This window comes from Nerophis ophidion, linkage group LG24 (genome assembly GCF_033978795.1).
Source record: "Nerophis ophidion isolate RoL-2023_Sa linkage group LG24, RoL_Noph_v1.0, whole genome shotgun sequence".
Classification (NCBI taxonomy): Eukaryota; Metazoa; Chordata; class Actinopteri; order Syngnathiformes; family Syngnathidae; genus Nerophis; species Nerophis ophidion.
Window position 1 is genome coordinate 11,509,486 of NC_084634.1, and position 19,815 is coordinate 11,529,300.

The 19,815-nt window shown below is 42.9% G+C and overlaps 1 protein-coding gene across 8 annotated transcripts in view; it reads right to left on the bottom strand.

The window, feature by feature from the left end:
* The window catches only part of fam49a (family with sequence similarity 49 member A), a 100,439-nt gene that overhangs the window by 60,506 nt on the left and 20,118 nt on the right, over positions 1–19,815 (bottom strand). For 2 of the 8 annotated variants that reach the window (XM_061886515.1, XM_061886518.1), the window contains exon 2: positions 8,253–8,374. The exons of the other annotated variants lie outside the window; for them this stretch is intronic. The gene's annotated coding sequence lies outside the window, so the exon portion shown is untranslated. The remainder of the gene's footprint in view (positions 1–8,252; positions 8,375–19,815) is intronic. 8 annotated transcript variants of the gene reach the window in all.

The window sequence follows — 19,815 nt, forward strand, 5'->3', positions numbered from 1 at the left end:
TGGCCACCGGATCGGACCGGACCCCCTCCACAGGGGAGAGTGGGACATAGAAGAAAAAGAAAAGAAACAGCAGATAAACTGGTCTAAAAAGGGAGTCTATTTAAAGGCTACAGTATACAAATGAGTTTTAAGGTGAGACTTAAATGCTTCTACTGAGGTGGCATCTCGAACTGTTACCGGGAGGGCATTCCAGAGTACTGGAGCCCGAACGGAAAACGCTCTATAGCCCGCAGACTTTTTTTGGGCTTTGGGAATCACTAACAAGCCGGAATCCTTTGAACGCAGATTTCTTGCCGGGACATATGGTACAATACAATCGGCAAGATAGGATGGAGCTAGACCGTGTAGTATTTTATACGTAAGTAGTAAAACCTTAAAGTCACATCTTAAGTGCACAGGAAGCCAGTGCAGGTGAGCCAGTACAGGCGTAATGTGATCAAACTTTCTTGTTCTTGTCAAAAGTCTAGCAGCCGCATTTTGTACCAACTGTAATCTTTTAATGCTAGACATGGGGAGACCCGAAAATAATACGTTACAGTAGTCGAGGCGAGACGTAACAAACGCATGGATAATGATCTCAGCGTCCTTAGTGGACAGAATGGAGCGAATTTTAGCGATATTACGGAGATGAAAGAAGGCCGTTTTAGTAACGCTTTTAATGTGTGCCTCAAAGGAGAGAGTTGGGTCGAAGATAATACCCAGATTCTTTACCGTGTCGCCTTGTTTAATTGTTTGGTTGTCAAATGTTAGAGTTGTATTATTAAATAGAGTTCGGTGTCTAGCAGGACCGATAATCAGCATTTCCGTTTTTTTGGCATTGAGTTGCAAAAAGTTAGCGGACATCCATTGTTTAATTTCATTAAGACACGCCTCCAGCTGACTACAATCCGGCGTGTTGGTCAGCTTTAGGGGCATGTAGAGTTGGGTGTCATCAGCATAACAGTGAAAGCTAACACCGTATTTGCGTATGATGTCACCTAGCGGCAGCATGTAGATGCTGAAGAGTGCAGGGCCAAGGACCGAACCCTGGGGAACTCCACACGTTACCTTAACGTAGTCCGAGGTCACATTGTTATGGGAGACACACTGCATCCTATCAGTAAGATAAGAGTTAAACCAAGACAGGGCTAAGTCTGACATACCAATTCGTGTTTTGATACGTTCTAATAAAATATTATGATCGACGGTATCGAAAGCAGCGCTAAGATCGAGGAGCAGCAACATAGATGACGCATCAGAATCCATCGTTAGCAATAGATCATTAGTCATTTTTGCGAGGGCTGTCTCCGTCGAGTGATTTGCCCTGAAACCGGATTGAAAGGTTTCACATAGATTGTTAGACGCTAAGTGTTCATTTAACTGCTCCGCAACAATTTTTTCGAGGATTTTTGAAATAAAGGGAAGGTGAGACACCGGTCGGTAGTTTACCATGAGGTCAGGATCGAGGTTAGGTCTTTTAAGAAGAGGATGAATAACCGCTTTTTTGAATGCTAGGGGAACAGTGCCCGAGGAGAGTGATAAGTTTATAATATTTAGCACTGATGGACCTAATAATACAAAGAGCTCCTTGATCAGTTTCCCAGGAAGAGGGTCAAGTAAACATGTTGTTTGTTTTATTCCATTTACACGTTGTAACAATTCCTCTAATGTTATTTCCTCAAAACGAGAGAAACTATTTTGGAGGGCAGTATCCGCCGTATATACAATCGTGTCAGTGTTAATAGAACCCCGTTGTAGCTGGGACGCATTGTCTTTAATCTCCTTTCTAATGACTTCAATTTTCTTACTAAAGAATTGCATAAAGTCATCAGCTGAGTGGGTGGAGCTACTGGAAGGAGTCCCTTGTTGGGTAAGCGATGCTACCGTACTAAACAAAAATTTAGGATCGTTTTTATTACGGTGGATGAGATTTGAGTAATAATTAGCTTTAGCTAAGGTAAGCATGCGTTTATAAGTTATTAAACCATCACTAAATGCTTGATGGTGCACCTCAAGTTTAGTCGTGCGCCATTTGCGTTCCAGCTTTCTGCATAATAATTTCTGAGCTCTAGTTTCTTCTGTAAACCACGGGGTGCGCTTTTTTGGAGCCTTTTTTAACTTTAGCGGTGCTATGTTATCAATGGTTTCGCGCAGGGCGTCGTTAAAGTTGTTAGTGAGGTTATCAATAGAGCCCACATACTTTGGGAATGGTGCCATTACCGAGGGCAGTAGGTCAGCAAGAGTTGTCGTTGTGGCCGTATTAATGTTGCGGCTGCTATAGCAGTTATTATTATTATTAGTTTGACGAACATGCGTCTGAACCTCGAATTTTATAAGGTAATGATCGGACAATACTTTAGTATACGGGAGTATCGTAACTTTGGAAGCGGTGATACCCCTGACAAGCACTAGGTCTATCGTATTACCGTTGCGATGCGTGGGTTCATTTATTATTTGTGTGAGACCACAGCTATCAATTATAGTCTGGAGCGCTACGCACGGTGGGTCCGATGGGGTATTCATATGGATATTAAAGTCCCCCATTATGATTATATTATCGGCGTGTGTCACTAGATCAGCAACGAACTCTGAGAATTCATTGATAAAGTCCGAACAGGGCCCTGGGGGGCGGTAGATAACAGCCAGGTGTAGAGGCAGCGGTGTGACAGACCTCATAGTAAGCACCTCAAACGATTTATATTTATTATTTATGTTAGGACTAAGGTTAAAGTTTTCGTTGTATATTAGTGCGACCCCCCCACCCCTTTTAAGCGGACGGGCAATATGCGCATGTGTAAAGTTAGGAGGACATGCCTCATTTAGCGCAAAAAAGTCGTTTGGTTTAAGCCAGGTTTCACTGAGACCGATGACGTTAAGATTGTTGTCTCTGATAATATCATTAACTAACAACGTTTTGGGAGACAATGATCTTATGTTTAAAAAACCTATATTATAGGTAGTGGGCTGTTTTAGGGAATTTTTGATCAAATTATCCGTAGTAGCAATATTAATAATGTTGTGTTTATTATGCCCAGTGCATTCAGTATAATTACGACCATATCTAGGAATTGATACGACGGGAATGTTCCGATTGTTTGTTTGTTGCTTTGATAAACTGCACGCATCATGGTTAGCCACCTCAGTAACGGGGATTTTCCGATTGTTTGTTTGTTGCTTTGATAAACTGCACGCATCATAGTTAGCCACCTCAGTAAAACACATGTCCAACTCTGAAACACTCAAAGCAGAAAAAACTTGTTCTAATTTAACTGACTCCTTACCCAGACCAGTAGTCTCGCACTTTCCATCTAAATCCGTCTTCGGGATGGAGGAAAGTGGTGTTCTGTGGGGATTAGCCTTCTGCTTTGTTTTTAGCCCCGCTCGACATCCGCGTTTCCGATCACACCGCTGGCGTCTGCTCCGTAGACGGCCCCCGCTGCTACTAGACTCCCCTGCTTCACAGGCCGCTGGACGTAGCCGCCGACGAATCCCCATGCTAGTTAGCATGTTTAGCACGCCCGCGTCTATCAGTCCAAAACGGCCCAATATGTCCATATCCAGAAGTGTCTGGCGGTCGTACGTGATCACGGAGTGACCACGATGCGAGCCAGCCATGAAGTCTGCAGAACTGTCCGGCATTTCCGCCAAATGTTCCATCTTTAGCAAGAGCACCGCAGTGTCGCAGCCCGTCCGGGCGCCGCCATCTTGCATTATATATCTATATATATATATATATATATATATATATACACACATATACACATACACACATATATATATACATATGTATATATATATTGAAAGCGGCATTCAAATGAAGGAACGGTACTGGTACTTTTCAAAGCTGGTATATAGAGCTGAAACGATTCCTCGAGTGACTCGATTAATTCGATTACAGAAAATCTTCTTGTTTTTTTTACAGCATTTTGGCTCATTTAGTAGTCAAAGTAGGAATGGCCGATATATCGAATACACTCGATATATCATGGGTTTGTCTCTGTGCGAAGTACAAAATGACTATTTTTGTGAGTATTCGAGTATACATTTTCATGCAGTTTCTTTTACCTGCGGACATTACACTACAGGCTTTTTTCACTATTTCTTGTCTCTCCTTCTCACAGAGAGGTAAAACAAGCACACCTTGTTACATACGTCACATACTGTCGGGCGTGCAACGTCATACGCCCTCGCCGAGCAGAGCAATAGCGGAATGGGTAAAGTTAGCAGTGGCAAGTGGTGCAAGCGGAGCGGTGCGAGTGGTAATACCAGAGAGAGTGCCAATCTGGTAAGAAATGGAGGAAGAATTAATTCCCAAGAAAAAAAGCAATGTTGTCCTTGTCTGGCAGTGGTTTGGCTTCAAGCGGGAAGATGTTGAACAGACAACAGTAATATGTCAAATATGCGGCAAAAGCGTCGCTATACAATGTAGAAGCACTACTAATTTGAAAAGTCACCCGCTACAGAATGAAATGAGCTTGAAACTGCGCATGTTAACATCGCTGGCCGGTGCCACACCCACAAAATGCCGAAGGAACCAGTACTGACCCAATTGAGCCTGACGTGTTCCATTTCCAGATAAACACCGAATGAAAAAAATTGTCAAAAACAGGAGATAACATCTTCAGGAACCTACCACATAGCGAATGCCATACACTTTGATTTCCTATTATGCAGCTAATTTTTATTTTACAGTCTTTCAAATATCTTGTGTGACATCATGCAAAAAAGTGCACTTTGTTTTAAAAAAAAATATTGCAGTGGTGTTCTGTACAAAAAGTGCACTTTAATTTAGTGTTGTTTTGATATGTCATCATGCACAAGATTGCACTCACAGCTTGTTTTAAAATGTCTCTGACAACCTTCCACATTCTGTTCTGAAATGACATGAATGTTTGTGCCACTGCTTAATAACTGTTTAATAAATACACTTTTGGTCAATTGACTTAGTTGTGATTTCCTTCTCTACGTGAAAGTTTAACATTTGCATATATAAATGCAGTATGAACAAGATTGTTTTAATGTAGACCAGGGGTGTCAAACTCAAATACAGAGTGGGCCAAAATTTAAAACTGGGCAAAGCCGCGGGCCAAAGTTGAACAAATTAACCTTTTAATAGGGACCTAAACAAGTTTTGCATTGAATATTGAACCAGGATTATATAACTTTATAGTGACATGCAGAATCGAGTTTCAAATAATAATAATATTAATCAAAAAATATCAATGGCACATCATATAAAATTTAAATAAAAATTGAATGCCTCCTTTCTCTTTGCAGCCTTCTGAGGTAAATATCAAAATCAACTTTTTTCACGGGCTAATAATAGATTTTAAAATAAAATAACAAATGAATCAAACATTCAAGCCTAGAAGTAGAAGGAGAAAGTGCATGAATAAAACATTAATTATTGCTCAGTTTGCTAGACTGATTTCCTTTAACACTGAATATGGAACAAGCAACGCTTATATAACTTAATAGTGCAAAATCAACTTTCAAAAAACAAAGGACAAAACATCAATGGCATATTAAATACGATTTAAATAAAAAATTGAACGCCTCTTTTCTATTTGGAGCCTTCTGAGGTAAATATCAACATTAACTTTTTCCACAGGCTAATAAATGTGAAAATAAAATAATAATGAATAAATCAACCACTCAGGCCTTTTTACTGCTCAGTTTGCGACACACTGATCTAACCTGATGTGCCCAAGCCAGATACCAGCCATCTTTATTTGGATGCTAGTTCATTAATGTCGGGGCTCAGGCTTTGAGCTGAGGCGTCCTGAGGTGGGCGGGGGGTGTATATTGTAGCGTCCCGGAAGAGTTAGTGCTGCAAGGGGTTCTGGGTATTTGCACTGTTGTGTTTATGTTGTGTTACGGTGCGGATATTCTCCCGAAATGTGTTTGTCATTCTTATTTGGTGTGGGTTCACAGTGTTCACAGTATTTGTAACAGTGTTAAAGTTGTTTATACGGCCACCCTGAGTGTGACCTGTATGGCTGTTGACCAAGTATGCCCTGCGATCACTTATGTGCGTGTAATAGCCGCACATTTTATGTGACTGGGCCGGCACGCTGTTTCTATGTAGGAAAAGCAGACGTGACGAAAGGTTGTAGAGGACGCTAAAGGCAGTGCCTATAATATCCCCAATATTGTTGTCCGGGTGGAAATTCGGGAAAATGTTTTCCCCATGGAGATTTTAGGGAGGTTGCACTGAAATTATTGAGTCTCCCAGGAAAATCGGGAGGGTTGGCAAGTATGAGTATTAGCGGTGAATGCCGGTGGGCCAGATCTAATGTTAATTTGATATTGCCACAAGGGCCAAATGAAATTACACGGCGGGCCAAATTTGGCCCGCGGGCTAGAGTTTGACACCCATGATGTAGACACATCGAATTATCATACATGTGTGATTATACGCATCAAGTGTTCATTCAAGGCTAAAGCAAAACAGATATATTGAATTGAATTATATTTATATATCGCTTTTCTCTTGTGACTCAAAGCGCTTTACATAGTGAAACCCGATATCTAATTTATAATAAAACCCGTCTTGGTGGCACTGGGAGCAGGTGGGTTAAGTGTCTTGCCCATGGACACAACGGCAGTGACTCGGATGGCGTAAGTGGGGATCGAACGTAGAACCCTCAAGTTGCTGGCACGGCCACTCTACCAACCGAGCTATGCCGCCCGATATATATAGTGTATCGTGACATGGCCTATTGATATCGAGATATAAATAAAAGGCCATATCGCCCAACCCAAAGTCAAAGCTCACGTTTCTGATTAGTTATTGCACAGCATGTTTACATCAAAGATCATACGCCCCCTGCACTGCACGACACCGCTCCTTTAAATACGCTTGGGTTTAGTAAACTTTTGCGCCGACATAACCTGAAATGGCAGACGCCGCAGAAAGCAGTGGACAAGAGCCATAGCAAAACGAGGGAATTAAGAAGCGATAAAAGTTGTCTAAGGTGCGAGAACACTTCACACTAAAATGGAAGGAAAACGCAGCAGTATGCAAACATTGCAAAGTGGAGCTCGCATACCACAATAGCACAAGTTCGATGAGGGATGTCCGGAGGCGGGGTAAGTCATCTCTTATCAAATGTAAACGCAAAAGTTGTTTTAGTAAAACAAATGTTATTCATTATGATAGCCAGTATGTAGGACTGGTCGATATATCGATATACTCGATTTATCGCGGGTTTGTCTCTGTGCGATATAGAAAATTACTATATCGTGATATTCGAGTATGCAGTTTGTCAAGGAGTCCATACAAAGCTAAGAGCCGGAGATTCAAGAAATACACGGCGGACTTAGCCGTGTGAAAATTTGTCCAAGGAGGGGGACCTTAAACGCCGGTTTAGTGTGGCTGAAACAGGGCTTAGGTTAAATATTTATCATACTTGCCATACATACATACACATATAATATATATATATATATATATATATATATATAATGTGTGTGTGTGTGTGTTTATATACATACATACATATATATATGTGTGTATATATATATATATATATAATGTGTGTGTGTGTTTATATATATACATACATATATATATATGTATGTATATATATATATATATACATATGTGTGTATATATATATATATATGTGTGTATATATATATATATATATATAATGTGTGTGTGTGTATATATATATATACATACATATATATATATGTGTGTATATATATATATATATATATATATATATATATATATATATATATATATATATATATATATATATATATATATATATATATATATATATATATATATATATATATATATACCGCATTTCCTTGAATTGCCGCCGGGGCGCAATTAATTTAAAACCTCTTCTCACTCCTGCGCTTACCAAAGGCATGCAGTAACAATTTGAGTGTGATGTAAGGATACCATCATGAAAAGCACATTTGATAAAAAAAAACGTTATTATGGTTATTATTTTCAGCACCGAAGGCTTGGAATAACCTACAATCAAATATTCAACTTAAGACCCTTGTTATATTAAATTAGTTTAAAGTTTCTGTGAAAGGATTGCAGTCTACCTTGTCTGTATGCACATGTGTCATATGAGCAAGTTTTAATGTTGTAAATGTGATTTTTTTTTGTGTCGTTTACTGTTTTTAATGTAACCTTGCCGCTGCCCACTTGCCTAGGTCTCCCTTGGAAAAGAGATCTTTGATCTCAATGGGATTTTACCTGGTTAAATAAAGGCTAAATAAAAAAAAAAAGAAAATTGTCTTACCTTTACTTAAAAATTAAATCCATGCCAGCTCCTTCTGATCAAAAGCATCGATAACTTTTTTATAGAAGTATTCCTTATCTTTCTTCAGTTTTAAAAGTCTCTCTGTCTTGATGGAGATCTTCCTGCCATGATGGAAAATCCAGTTTAGAAAACTGCTATCAGACTGCTGCTATCATTTAGCTCGGGTGCGGGCAACAACAGAATTAACCTCGGACAACTCCTCCCGTTCTGCTCCGTGGGTGATCTCTTTATCCCACCACTGCCAACATGAAGTGTTAGTTATTGTATAAGTAATACACTAGGTATTTAGGACTGGAACATGCTTTATTTCAGTCCGGTTGTTTACATAGCCAGCATAGGAGTGTTACATCCTAAAAGGTCCGTCGTGCACCCGCCGCGTCATATCCATCCCACAACAATACAGGTCACTCATTTCACTTCTTCTGCGGCCAAATAGTCGCAAGAAGGATCACTAGCACCCTCTACCACCAGGAAGCGGGAGTCATTTAATGACTCATAATTAACAGGCGCAGCTATGGTATTGGGACGGTCTCAAGCTGTCGTTTTGTGGGTTCCCAGGACCACCAAGAAAGGACATGGCTTGAGCAGTTTGACTTAGTTTATTTTTCAATAAAACCTTAGTCTAGGTCGCTCTTCCGCGCCTCCTCTCAGCTCGCTCGCCGCCATCTTGGGGAGGGCTACAGCTAGCGTGCCCTGCCTGTCTGTCGGACCGTCGGCTCCACAGGTATATTAATAAAACATAGCTGCTTACTGTTCTTTTTAGCATACCGGTATTCAATACCTTGGACCTTAAATCCTACTGAATAGCTCTTAATCTTCTTCCCTTTATGCGATTTCAAATTATTAAAATCAGCCTCCTTCATTTTGAAAATGATAACAGGGGAAGTGTCACTCGACCCGGCGGTAACACTAAACATGCGCTAATTATTTTGCGAAGCGATTTTGACCCGGCAGTAATTCAAGGCAGGCGCATACTATATCTCCCGTCCAAAAAGGCAAAACCCAGTAAGCTGCTTACTTACGGAACAAATTACAATATCGCATACACTAATGTAAAGTATATCACCTAGTAACTCCAAAATTATTATCAGCTCAGTTTTGACCAAAATTGAGTTACTGGGTTTTGCCTTTGGACGGGAGATATGCCTGGCGGCAATTCAAGGAAATCCGGTATATATATATATATATGCATATATTATATATATATATATATAGAAAAAAAAATGATCCGTTCATGAATGAGTGTATCCGTTCGGCCACCGTGTTCAATGGAGAAGTGTGATCTACAAAATATGCAGGCAGCATACCCCTTCCCCTTCGAGCTGTCCTGGATGAACTGAAATTATTTTTTCCAATCATTTTGGAACTTGCAAGCGTACTTCTTCTTCTTACTCATTGTCGTCATGTCCTTTCTTCGTTCTTCTGCTTCGTCTCTGTTATGTTTTTGGACATTAGTACTTGCCGTAGTTTTGAAGCAATGCATGATGGGAATCCGGATGTTGTGTGTCAGTGTATTAACGTGCCGGCTGGAATAAACACACGCTGAGAAATAGCTCCGTGCCTGCCTACTTTATGGGTTATAGATAAACCTATGGATAACGGAGACATATATAATAGTCTCCTTTTCAGGTGAGAGAGGACGCTACAAGCAGTGCCTTTAAGGCACGCCGCTAATATTGTTGACCGGGTGGAAATCGGGAGGAATTCGGAAAAACGGTTGCCCCAGGAGATTTTTGGTAGGGGCACTGAAATTCGGGAGTCTCCCGGGAAAATCAGGAGGGTTGGCAAGTATGACAATTATTTGTTTAAGGGGTTAAACGACTTAGTGTAGACATGGCATTAAACATACTGACCTTCTCTTGCCATTTCAAGTTTCTGCCCTACAGGTCATACAGTGCATTTCCTCTGGATTTGAATGTTTTGAAAAGTCGTCCAAGGAGAAGTAAATGTGCAGGGAGAACAAAAGGAGGAAAGTAATGAGCCAGTGCAAGAGGCAAGTCAAGTATTTGGTATTTGAAGGGGAGGAGGCAGAGTGTCGCGGCGTAATTCTTCCAACTTCCCTGCTCAATGCCACTTCTGTTCCAAGCCAAGCAGGTCAAGAAGACTGCAAACACAAAGGGATCCATTTCCATGTGACTGAGGCTTGTTTAACTATGCTACTATGAGTGTGTGTGGGAGTCCGCATGTGCCGTTACACCCTATACTCCTGCTTGGATGGCTGCGGCTCGTGATCACCCGAGCTGCAAAGTTCCATTTTTATTTCAACATTCTACAATGGCAGGTTTTGGTAGACACTGGTGTCGTCCAATATTTTAGTACCGATACCAGGGCCGAAATCTATGTTGATGCAAAAACAAAAACAAAAAAAATAATCCATCCATCCATCATCTTCCGCTTATCCGAGGTCGGGTCGCGGGGGCAGCAGCCTAAGCAGGGAAACCCAGACTTCCCTCTCCCCAGCCACTTCGTCTAGCTCTTCCCGGGGGATCCCGAGGCGTTCCCAGGCCAGCCGGGAGACATAGTCTTCCCAACGTGTCCTGGGTCTTCCCCGTGGCCTCCTACCGGTTGGACGTGCCCTAAACACCTCCCTATGGAGGCGTTCGGGTGGCATCCTGACCAGATGCCCGAACCACCTCATTTGGCTCTTCTCGATGTGAAGGAGCAGCGGCTTTACTTTGAGTTCCTCCCGGATGACAGAGCTTCTCACCCTATCTCTAAGGGAGAGCCCCGCCACCCGGCGGAGGAAACACATTTCGGCCGCTTGTACCCGTGATCTTATCCTTTCAGTCATGACCAGAAGCTCATGACCATAGGTGAGGATGGGAACGTAGATCGACCGGTAAATTGAGAGCTTTGCCTTCCGGCTCAGCTCCTTCTTCACCACAACGGATCGGTACAACGTCCGCATTACTGAAGACGCCGCACCGATCCGCCTGTCGATCTCACAATCCACTCTTCCCTCACTCGTGAACAAGACTCCTAAGTACTTGAACTCCTCCACTTGGGGAAGGGTCTCCTCCCCAACCCGGAGATGGCATTCCACCCTTTTCCGGGCGAGAACCATGAACTCGGACTTGGAGGTGCTGATTCTCATTACGGTCGCTTCACACTCGGCTGCGAACCGATCCAGCGAGAGCTGAAGATCCCGGTCAGATGAAGCCATCAGGACCACATCATCTGCGAAAAGCAGAGACCTAACCCTGCGGTTACCAAACCGGAACTCCTCAACGCCTTGACTGCGCCTAGAAATTCCGTCCATAAAAGTTATGAGCAGAATCGGTGACAAAGGACAGCCTTGGCGGAGTCCAACCCTCACTGGAAATGTGTTCGACTTACTGCCGGCAATGCGGACCAGGCTCTGGCACAGATCATACAGGGAACGGACCGCCACAATAAGACAGTCCGATACCCCATACTCTCTGAGCACTCCACAGGACTTCCCGAGGGACACGGTCGAATGCCTTCTCCAAGTCCACAAAGCACATGTAGACTGGTTGGGCAAACTCCCATGCACCCTCAAGAACCCTGCCGAGAGTATAGAGCTGGTCCACAGTTCCACGACCAGGACGAAAACCACACTGTTCCTCCTGAATCCGAGGTTCAACTATCCGGCGTAGCCTCCTCTCCAGTACACCTGAATAAACCTGACCGGGAAGGCTGAGGAGTGTGATCCCACACTCCTGTGTGGGAGTCCGCATGTGCCGTTACACCCTATGCTCCTGCTTGGATGGCTGCGGTTCGTGATCACCCGAGCTGCAAAGTTCCATTTTTATTTCAACATTCCACAATGGCAGGTTTTGGTAGACACTGGTGTCGTCCAATATTTTAGTACCGATACCAGGGCTGAAATCTATGTTTATGCAAAAACAAAAACAAAAAAAATAATCAAATGTTTTAATTAACAAAAAATCAAAACAATGTTTTGATTAATTAAAGTACGGGTAGAGTGCAAAAACAAGTTCTGTGTCAGTTTACTTCAAACATACATACGACATAATGTCAAGCATCGCATATTCACGGCTGCTTCAGTACAGGACGTTTGCACATATATATATACATTCTTCTTCCCAGAAATGTGTTAAGGTGTTAGTTAAGGTAATATCTCTCCAAGGGGAAGGGTGTAAGGAACAGTGTAATTTGGCTTCTGTTGCCACCATATCACGTGAAAACAAAACACAAAACAGTCCTAGTTACCTCTGACATACTAAGTATGTCTTTATTTTGACTTAGTAAATATTGACTTACTAAGACAAAATGATAAATAAGTCAAATCAATGACTTACTCCTTTTTCATTGTCCCATTCACTCTCTGTAAAGCACCAGTTCCATTGGCAGCAAATGCAGACCCGGCGTGTAATACTGCCACCACCCTGCTTGACGGTAGGCTTGGTATTCCTGGAATTAAAGGCCTCACCTTTTCTCCTCCAAACATATTGCTGAGTATTGTGCCCGAACAGCTCAATTTTTGTTTCGTCTGACCAAAGAGCTTTCCTCCAGAAGGTCTTATCTTTGTCCATGTGATGTCAGATGAAACAAAAATTGAGCTGTTTGGCCACAATACCCAGCAATATGTTTGGAGGAGAAAAGGTGAGGCCTTTAATCCCATGTTAATTTGTATAACAGATGAATGAGTAGCACAGTTACAGTATAAATAAATATTTATGAATGAATGAGTCATCTTTGTTGTCCATAAGCAAATGTTTAAAATAACTTAAGCTGCGTTTGAATGTTGATGGAAAATTAGAGCCATTAAATATGTGTACGCTTGATTATCCGACTGATCGTTAAAATAATCTCGCTGCTGTGTTGGATCCGCTTTGGACTGGACTAACGCGGTTGTGTTGGATCCACTATGGATTGAACTTTCACAGTATCATGTTAGACCCGCTCGACATCCATTGCTTTCGGTCTCCTAGAGTGGGGGGGTTGACCACATATGCGGTCCTTTCCAAGGTTTCTCATAGTTATCACTGTCACAGACGTCCCACTGGATGTGAGTTTTTCTTGCCCTTATGTGGGCCATACAGAGGATGTCGTAGTGGTTTTTGTTGTGGTTTGTGCAGCCCTTTGAGACACTAGTGATTTAGGGCTATATAAATAATCATTGATTATTATCATCGACGAATCGACTCTCAAAAAAATCGTTAGTTGCAGCCCAAATACAATACCCAAAACCAGTGAAGTTGGCATGTTGTGTAAATCGTAAATAAAAACAAATTACAATGATTTGCAAATCCTATTCTGTTACGACGGGGTTGTGTTTTACTGCGTGGATCGTTCTCCCAGGATGCAAACGGAAACTCCGGGGGCAAGGTGCAGGTCAGACAATGATTTATTCTCAGAAATCATATGGGATACTAAAAACAAAAACAAAAAAAACAGCGTGCCGATAGCACGGGAAGCTAAGGAGGTGGCTGGCGGATAAGCTTAATATGAATCAAGAAGGTAGACGCAACTGTTGAAAGAACTGTGAACTGTGAAAACAAATAAAGCCAGACTGAATGTGGCGAAAAACAGGAATAAGTAGCTCTGATTAGTTTGCAATTATTAGCTCATTTGGAATTTGATGCCTGCAACTAGTTTTGAAAAAGCTGAAACAAGTGGCAAAAAAGACTGATAAAGTTGAGGAATGCTCATCAAATTTGGAACATCCCAGAGGTGAACAGGTTAATTGGGAACAGGTGGTGCCATGATTGGGTATAAAAGCAGCTTCCATGTCAGTCATTCACAAGAAAGGATGGGGCGAGGGTCACCACTTTGTGAACAAATGCGTCAGCAAATTGTCGAACAGTTCAAGAACAACATTTCTGAACGAGCTATTGCAAGAAATGTAGGAATTTCACCATCTACGGTTCGTAATATCATCAAAAGGTTCAGAGAATCTGGAGAAATCACTACACGTAAGCGGCAATGCCCGTGACCTTCGATCCCTCAGGCGGTACTGCATCAAAAACCGCCAGCATTGTGTAAAGGATATCATCGCTACATCTGTAAGTGCAAGTTAAAACTTTACTGTGGATAGCGCAAGCCATTTATCAACAACACCCAGAAATGCCGCCCGTTTCGCTGGGCCCGAGCTCATCTAATATGGACTGATGCAAAGTGGAAAAGTGTTCTGTGGTCTGATGAGTCCACATTTCAAATTGTTTTTGGAAACTGTGGACGTTGTGTCCGCCCGACCAAAGAGGACAACAACCTCTTTTCGGCGCAAAGTTCAAAAGCCAGCATCTGTGATGGTAGGGGGTGTATTAGTGCCCAAGGCGTGAGCAACTTAACATCTGTGAAGGCCCCATTAATGCTGAAAGGTTTTGGAGCGACATATGTTGCCATCCAAGCAATGTCTTTGTCACGGATGCCCCCGCTTATTTCAGCAAGACAATGCCAAGCCACATGCTGCACATCTTACAACAGCACGGCTTTGTAGTAAAAGAGTGCACGTACTAGATTGGCCTGGAGTCTAGACCTGTGTCCCATTGAAAAAATGTGGCGCAATATGAAGCGTAAAATACCACAACGGACACGACTGTTGATTAACTGAAACTGTACATCAAGCAAGAATGGGAAACAATTCCACCTGAAAAGCTTCAAAAATTGGTCTCATCAGTTCCCAAATGTTTAATGAGTGTTGTTAAAAAGGAAAGGCCAGTGGTAAAAATGCCCCTGTGCCAACTTTTTTGCAATGTGTTGCTGCCATTAAACTCTAAGTTAATGATTATTAAAAAACAAAAAACAAATAAAAAAACAGTTTCTCAGTTCAGACATTAAATATTTTGTCTTTGCGGTCTATTCAATTGAATAGAATAGAATAGAATAGAAAATACTTTATTGATCCCTGGGGGAAATTCAGCACCACGGTTCGCTCACAATAAACAATAACAATAATAAATAACATGACATATAATATGTATATAATATATGAATAATATAAATATGTTCTACATTTAAGTGCAGGAACATATACATTATACAGTCTGATGGCTGTCTGTATGAAGGACCTCCTGTGTCGTTCCGTGTTACATTTTGGGAGTCTGAGCCTTCAACTGAACGTGCTCATTCTCTCCCCAAGGTTCGAATGTAGTGGGTGGGAGGTGTGGTCAATAATGGCTAGGAGTTTTGCTAGACTTCTCCTCTCTGTCACCACCGCCAGAGAGTCCACCTCTACTCCCACCACGTTACTGGCCTTCTCTACTAACTTGTCCAGTCTGTTTGTGTCCCTCACTCTCAGCCCGCTGCCCCAGCAGGCCACGGCGTACAAGAAAGCGCTCGCCACCACCGACTCGTAGCGCGTCTTCAACATCTTTGTACAGACGTTGAAGGATCCTAGCCTCCTGTCCCTTTTTGTAGAGGGCCTCAGCGTGTTTTGATCCATTCAGGGTCATAGAGGTTGAAAAGAATTTGCAAATCGTTGTAATCTCTTTTTATTTACCATTTACACAACATGCCAACTTCACTGGTTTGGGGTTTTGTATATACAGACAGATATACACTTATTTACGTATACATACATATGTACGCATATACACACACACACACACACACACACACACTAGTGTCTTCAAAGTGTGCAATTTTTTACTAAAATAGGGACTTTTTTGAGGCTAGAACCAATTATTCATGTTTACATTGTTTGTTATGGGAAACTGCGTCACAATACGAACGTTTCCCATGGCCAACCATGTTCAAGAACCAACTTTGTTTGTAGATTATTAGTGGCTTATTAGTGATTCCCAAAGCCCAAAAAAAGTCTGTGGGCTATAGAGCGTTTTCATTTCGGGCTCCAGTACTCTGGAATGCCCTCCCGGTAAACGTTCGAGATGCCACCTCAGTAGAAGCATTTAAGTCTCACCTTAAAACTCATTTGTTTACTCTAGCCTTTAAATAGACTCCCTTTTTAGACCAGTTGATCTGCCGTTTCTTTTCTTTTTCTCCTATGTCCCACTCTCCCTTGTGGAGGGGGTCCGGTCCGATCCAGTGGCCATGTACTGCTCGCCTGTGTATCGGCTGGGGACATCTCTGCGCTTCTGATCCGCCTCCGCTTGGGATGTTTTCCTGCTGGCTCCGCTGTGAACGGGACTCTCGCTGCTGTGTTGGATCCGCTTTGGACTGGACTCTTGCGACTGTGTTGGATCCATTATGGATTGAACTTTCACAGTATCATGTTCGACCCGCTCGACATCCATTGCTTTCCTCCTCTCCAAGGTTCTCATAGTCATCATTGTCACCGACGTCCCACTGGGTGTGAGTTTTCGTTGCCCTTATGTGGGCCTACCGAGGATGTCGTAGTGGTTTGTGCAGCCCTTTGAGACACTAGTGATTTAGGGCTATATAAGTAAACATTGATTGATTGATTGATTGAGGTTCCACTTAGGGCTGGGCGATATTGCCTTTTTTAAATATCGCGATATTTTTAGGCCATATCGCGATATACGATATATATTACGATATTTTGCCTTGGCCTTGAATGAACGCTTGATGCATATAATCACAGCAGTATGATGATTCTATGTGTCTACATTAAAACATTCTTCTTCATACTGCATTAATATATGCTAATTTTAAACTTTCATGCAGAGGGAAATCACAACTAAGTCAATTGACCAAAAGTGTATTTATTAAAGTTATTAAGCAATGGCACAAACATTCAAGTCATTTCCAAAACATAAAGTGCAAGATTGTCAGAGGCATTTAAGTGTCAAATAAAAATGAGCTGCATAATAGGAAATCAAATAGTATTCGTCCTTCACTAAGTGGTATGTTACTAAGGTTATGAAATTCTCTTCATTCTCTAGTGAGTGACTTTTCAAACAATGCTACATATTAGCAGTAATGCTACTTTTTATTGCAACGCTTTCCCCCCACAATTATTTAGTGTCAGAAGAGACTTAAAAACTCTACCCTGCACGCTGCAATTAAGCTGTATAATGACACTAATTAAATAAGTAATATAGTTATATACCAGAATGCTAACAGTTTCCGTTGCTAACAGTGGCGGTCCGTTCCCTGTACGATCAGTGCCAGAGCTTGGTCCGCATTGCAGGCAGTAAGTCGAACACATTTCCAGTGAGGGTTGGACTCCGCCAAGGCTGTCCTTTGTCACCGATTCTGTTCATAACTTTTATGGACAGAATTTCTAGGCGCAGTCAAGGCGTTGAGGGGTTCCGGTTTGGTAACCGCAGGATTAGGTCTCTGCTTTTTGCAGATGATGTGGTCTTGATGGCTTCATCTGACCGGGATCTTCAGCTCTCGCTGGATCGGTTCGCAGCCGAGTGTGAAGCGACCGGAATGAGAATCAGCACCTCCAAGTCCGAGTCCATGGTTCTCGCCCGGAAAAGGGTGGAGTGCCATCTCCGGGTTGGGGAGGAGACCCTGCCCCAAGTGGAGGAGTTCAAGTACCTAGGAGTCTTGTTCACGAGTGAGGGAAGAGTGGATCGAGAGATCGACAGGCGGATCGGTGCGGCGTCTTCAGTAATGCGGACGTTGTACCGATCCGTTGTGGTGAAGAAGGAGCTGAGCCGGAAGGCAAAGCTCTCAATTTACCGGTCGATCCACGTTCCCATCCTCACCTATGGTCATGAGCTTTGGGTCATGACCGAAAGGATAAGATCACGGGTACAAGCGGCCGAAATGAGTTTCCTCCGCCGTGTGGCGGGGCTCTCCCTTAGAGATAGGGTGAGAAGCTCTGCCATCCGGGAGGGACTCAAAGTAAAGCCGCTGCTCCTTCACATCGAGAGGAGCCAGATGAGGTGGTTCGGGCATCTGGTCAGGATGCCACCCGAACGCCTCCCTAGGGAGGTGTTTAGGGCACGTCCAACCGGTAGGAGGCCACGGGGAAGACCCAGGACACATTGGGAAGACTATGTCTCCCGGCTGGCCTGGGAACGCCTCGGGATCCCCCGGGAAGAGCTAGACGAAGTGGCTGGGGAGAGGGAAGTCTGGGTTTCCCTGCTTAGGCTGTTGCCCCCGCGACCCGACCTCGGATAAGCGGAAGATGATGGATGGATGGATGGCTAACAGTTTCCATGCTGCTGCTGCCCTGAGGATGTTCAAAATTTTTAAAATACTGTTTGCTCTTTTCATTTTTTATTGTTGTTTGTTTGATATCTATTGTAAAGTTCAGCTGTTTTTTCAGTGGGGCCTTGGCTCCACTGCAAGCATGAATAAATAAAGTCAAGTCAAGTCAAGTCACACTTGACAAATTACAGTTGTCTGTTCGACATATTCCCAATTGAACCCGAACCACTGCCAGACGATGAAAACCCTGCTGTTTTTCTTGGGAATTACTTCTTCCTTCATTTGTTACCAGATCTGCAGCTTCTTTCTCTTGTACGGCTACGTTAGCAGCTAACATAGCCCAGTATGCTATTTCTCTGCTCTGCGAGGGCGGACACGTTTGTGACGTGACAGTTTGTGATGTATGTAAGAGTGTGCGCCTGCTTGTCTGTGAGGAGAGAGAGGAAAAAGCGAAAAGAGCCTGAAGTGTACGCCCGCTGCTAAAAGCAACTGCGTGAGAACGTATACTCGAATATTACGATATAGGGTTGTACTTGTATAGCGCTTTTCTACCTTCAAGGTACTCAAAGCGCTTTGACACTACTTCCACATTTTACCCATTCACACACACATTCACACACTGATGGAGGGAGCTGCCATGCAAGGCGCCAGCCAGCAACCATCAGGAGCAAGGGTGAAGTGTCTTGCTCAGGACACAACGGACGTGACGAGGTTGGTTCTAGGTGGGATTTGAACCAGTGACCCTCGGGTTGCGCACGGCCACTCTCCCACTGCGCCACGCCGTCCCTATATATAGTAATTTTCTATATCGCACAGAGACAAACCCGCGATATATCGTATATATTGCCCAGCCTTAGTTCCGCTGTATTATTTGCTGTTACATGCGGCCCTCTGAAGGCGATGTGGCCTTCAATAAAAAAAAACGCTCGACACCCGGGCCTTAGAACCGTGATAGGACTTCACCAAACCCAACTTCCAGAAAACTTTGTGAGCAGAACAAAATGCAGTCGCTGCATGCACCTAAATCACCTGAGCACAAGTCGGCAGCAAGAACACAAAGGAGACCGAAAAGGTTGTGTCGTCTGACAGGAAGTCCCCAAAAAGTGGAACAAGAGTGATAAAACACACTCTCGAACACACACACAGTCCGGGGCGAATGAGGAACTGGGTGCCGTTAGTTTGATTCTCATGGTCACATTGTGACACGTGCATGCTTTATGGCAGTGTTTTTCAACCACAGATACAGTCTCGTCTGCTGTGGGAGATTATGTTATTTCCCCTATTTGGGTTGAGAATATTTTTTGCAAACCAGTAATTAGCAAATAATGTGCCCTTTGTTGAGTGTCGGTGCTGTCTAGACCTCGGCAGAGTAACCATGTTATACTCTTCCATATCAGTAGGCGGCAGCAAGCAGCCAATTACTGTGTGGACGTCGGGAAGATGGTTTGTCGTGATCTCAATCTGCAGACGACAGCGGGAGGCAGTGTGAATGTAAAAAAGCTACCTGATGGTTTAACCAAAAATAAACAAA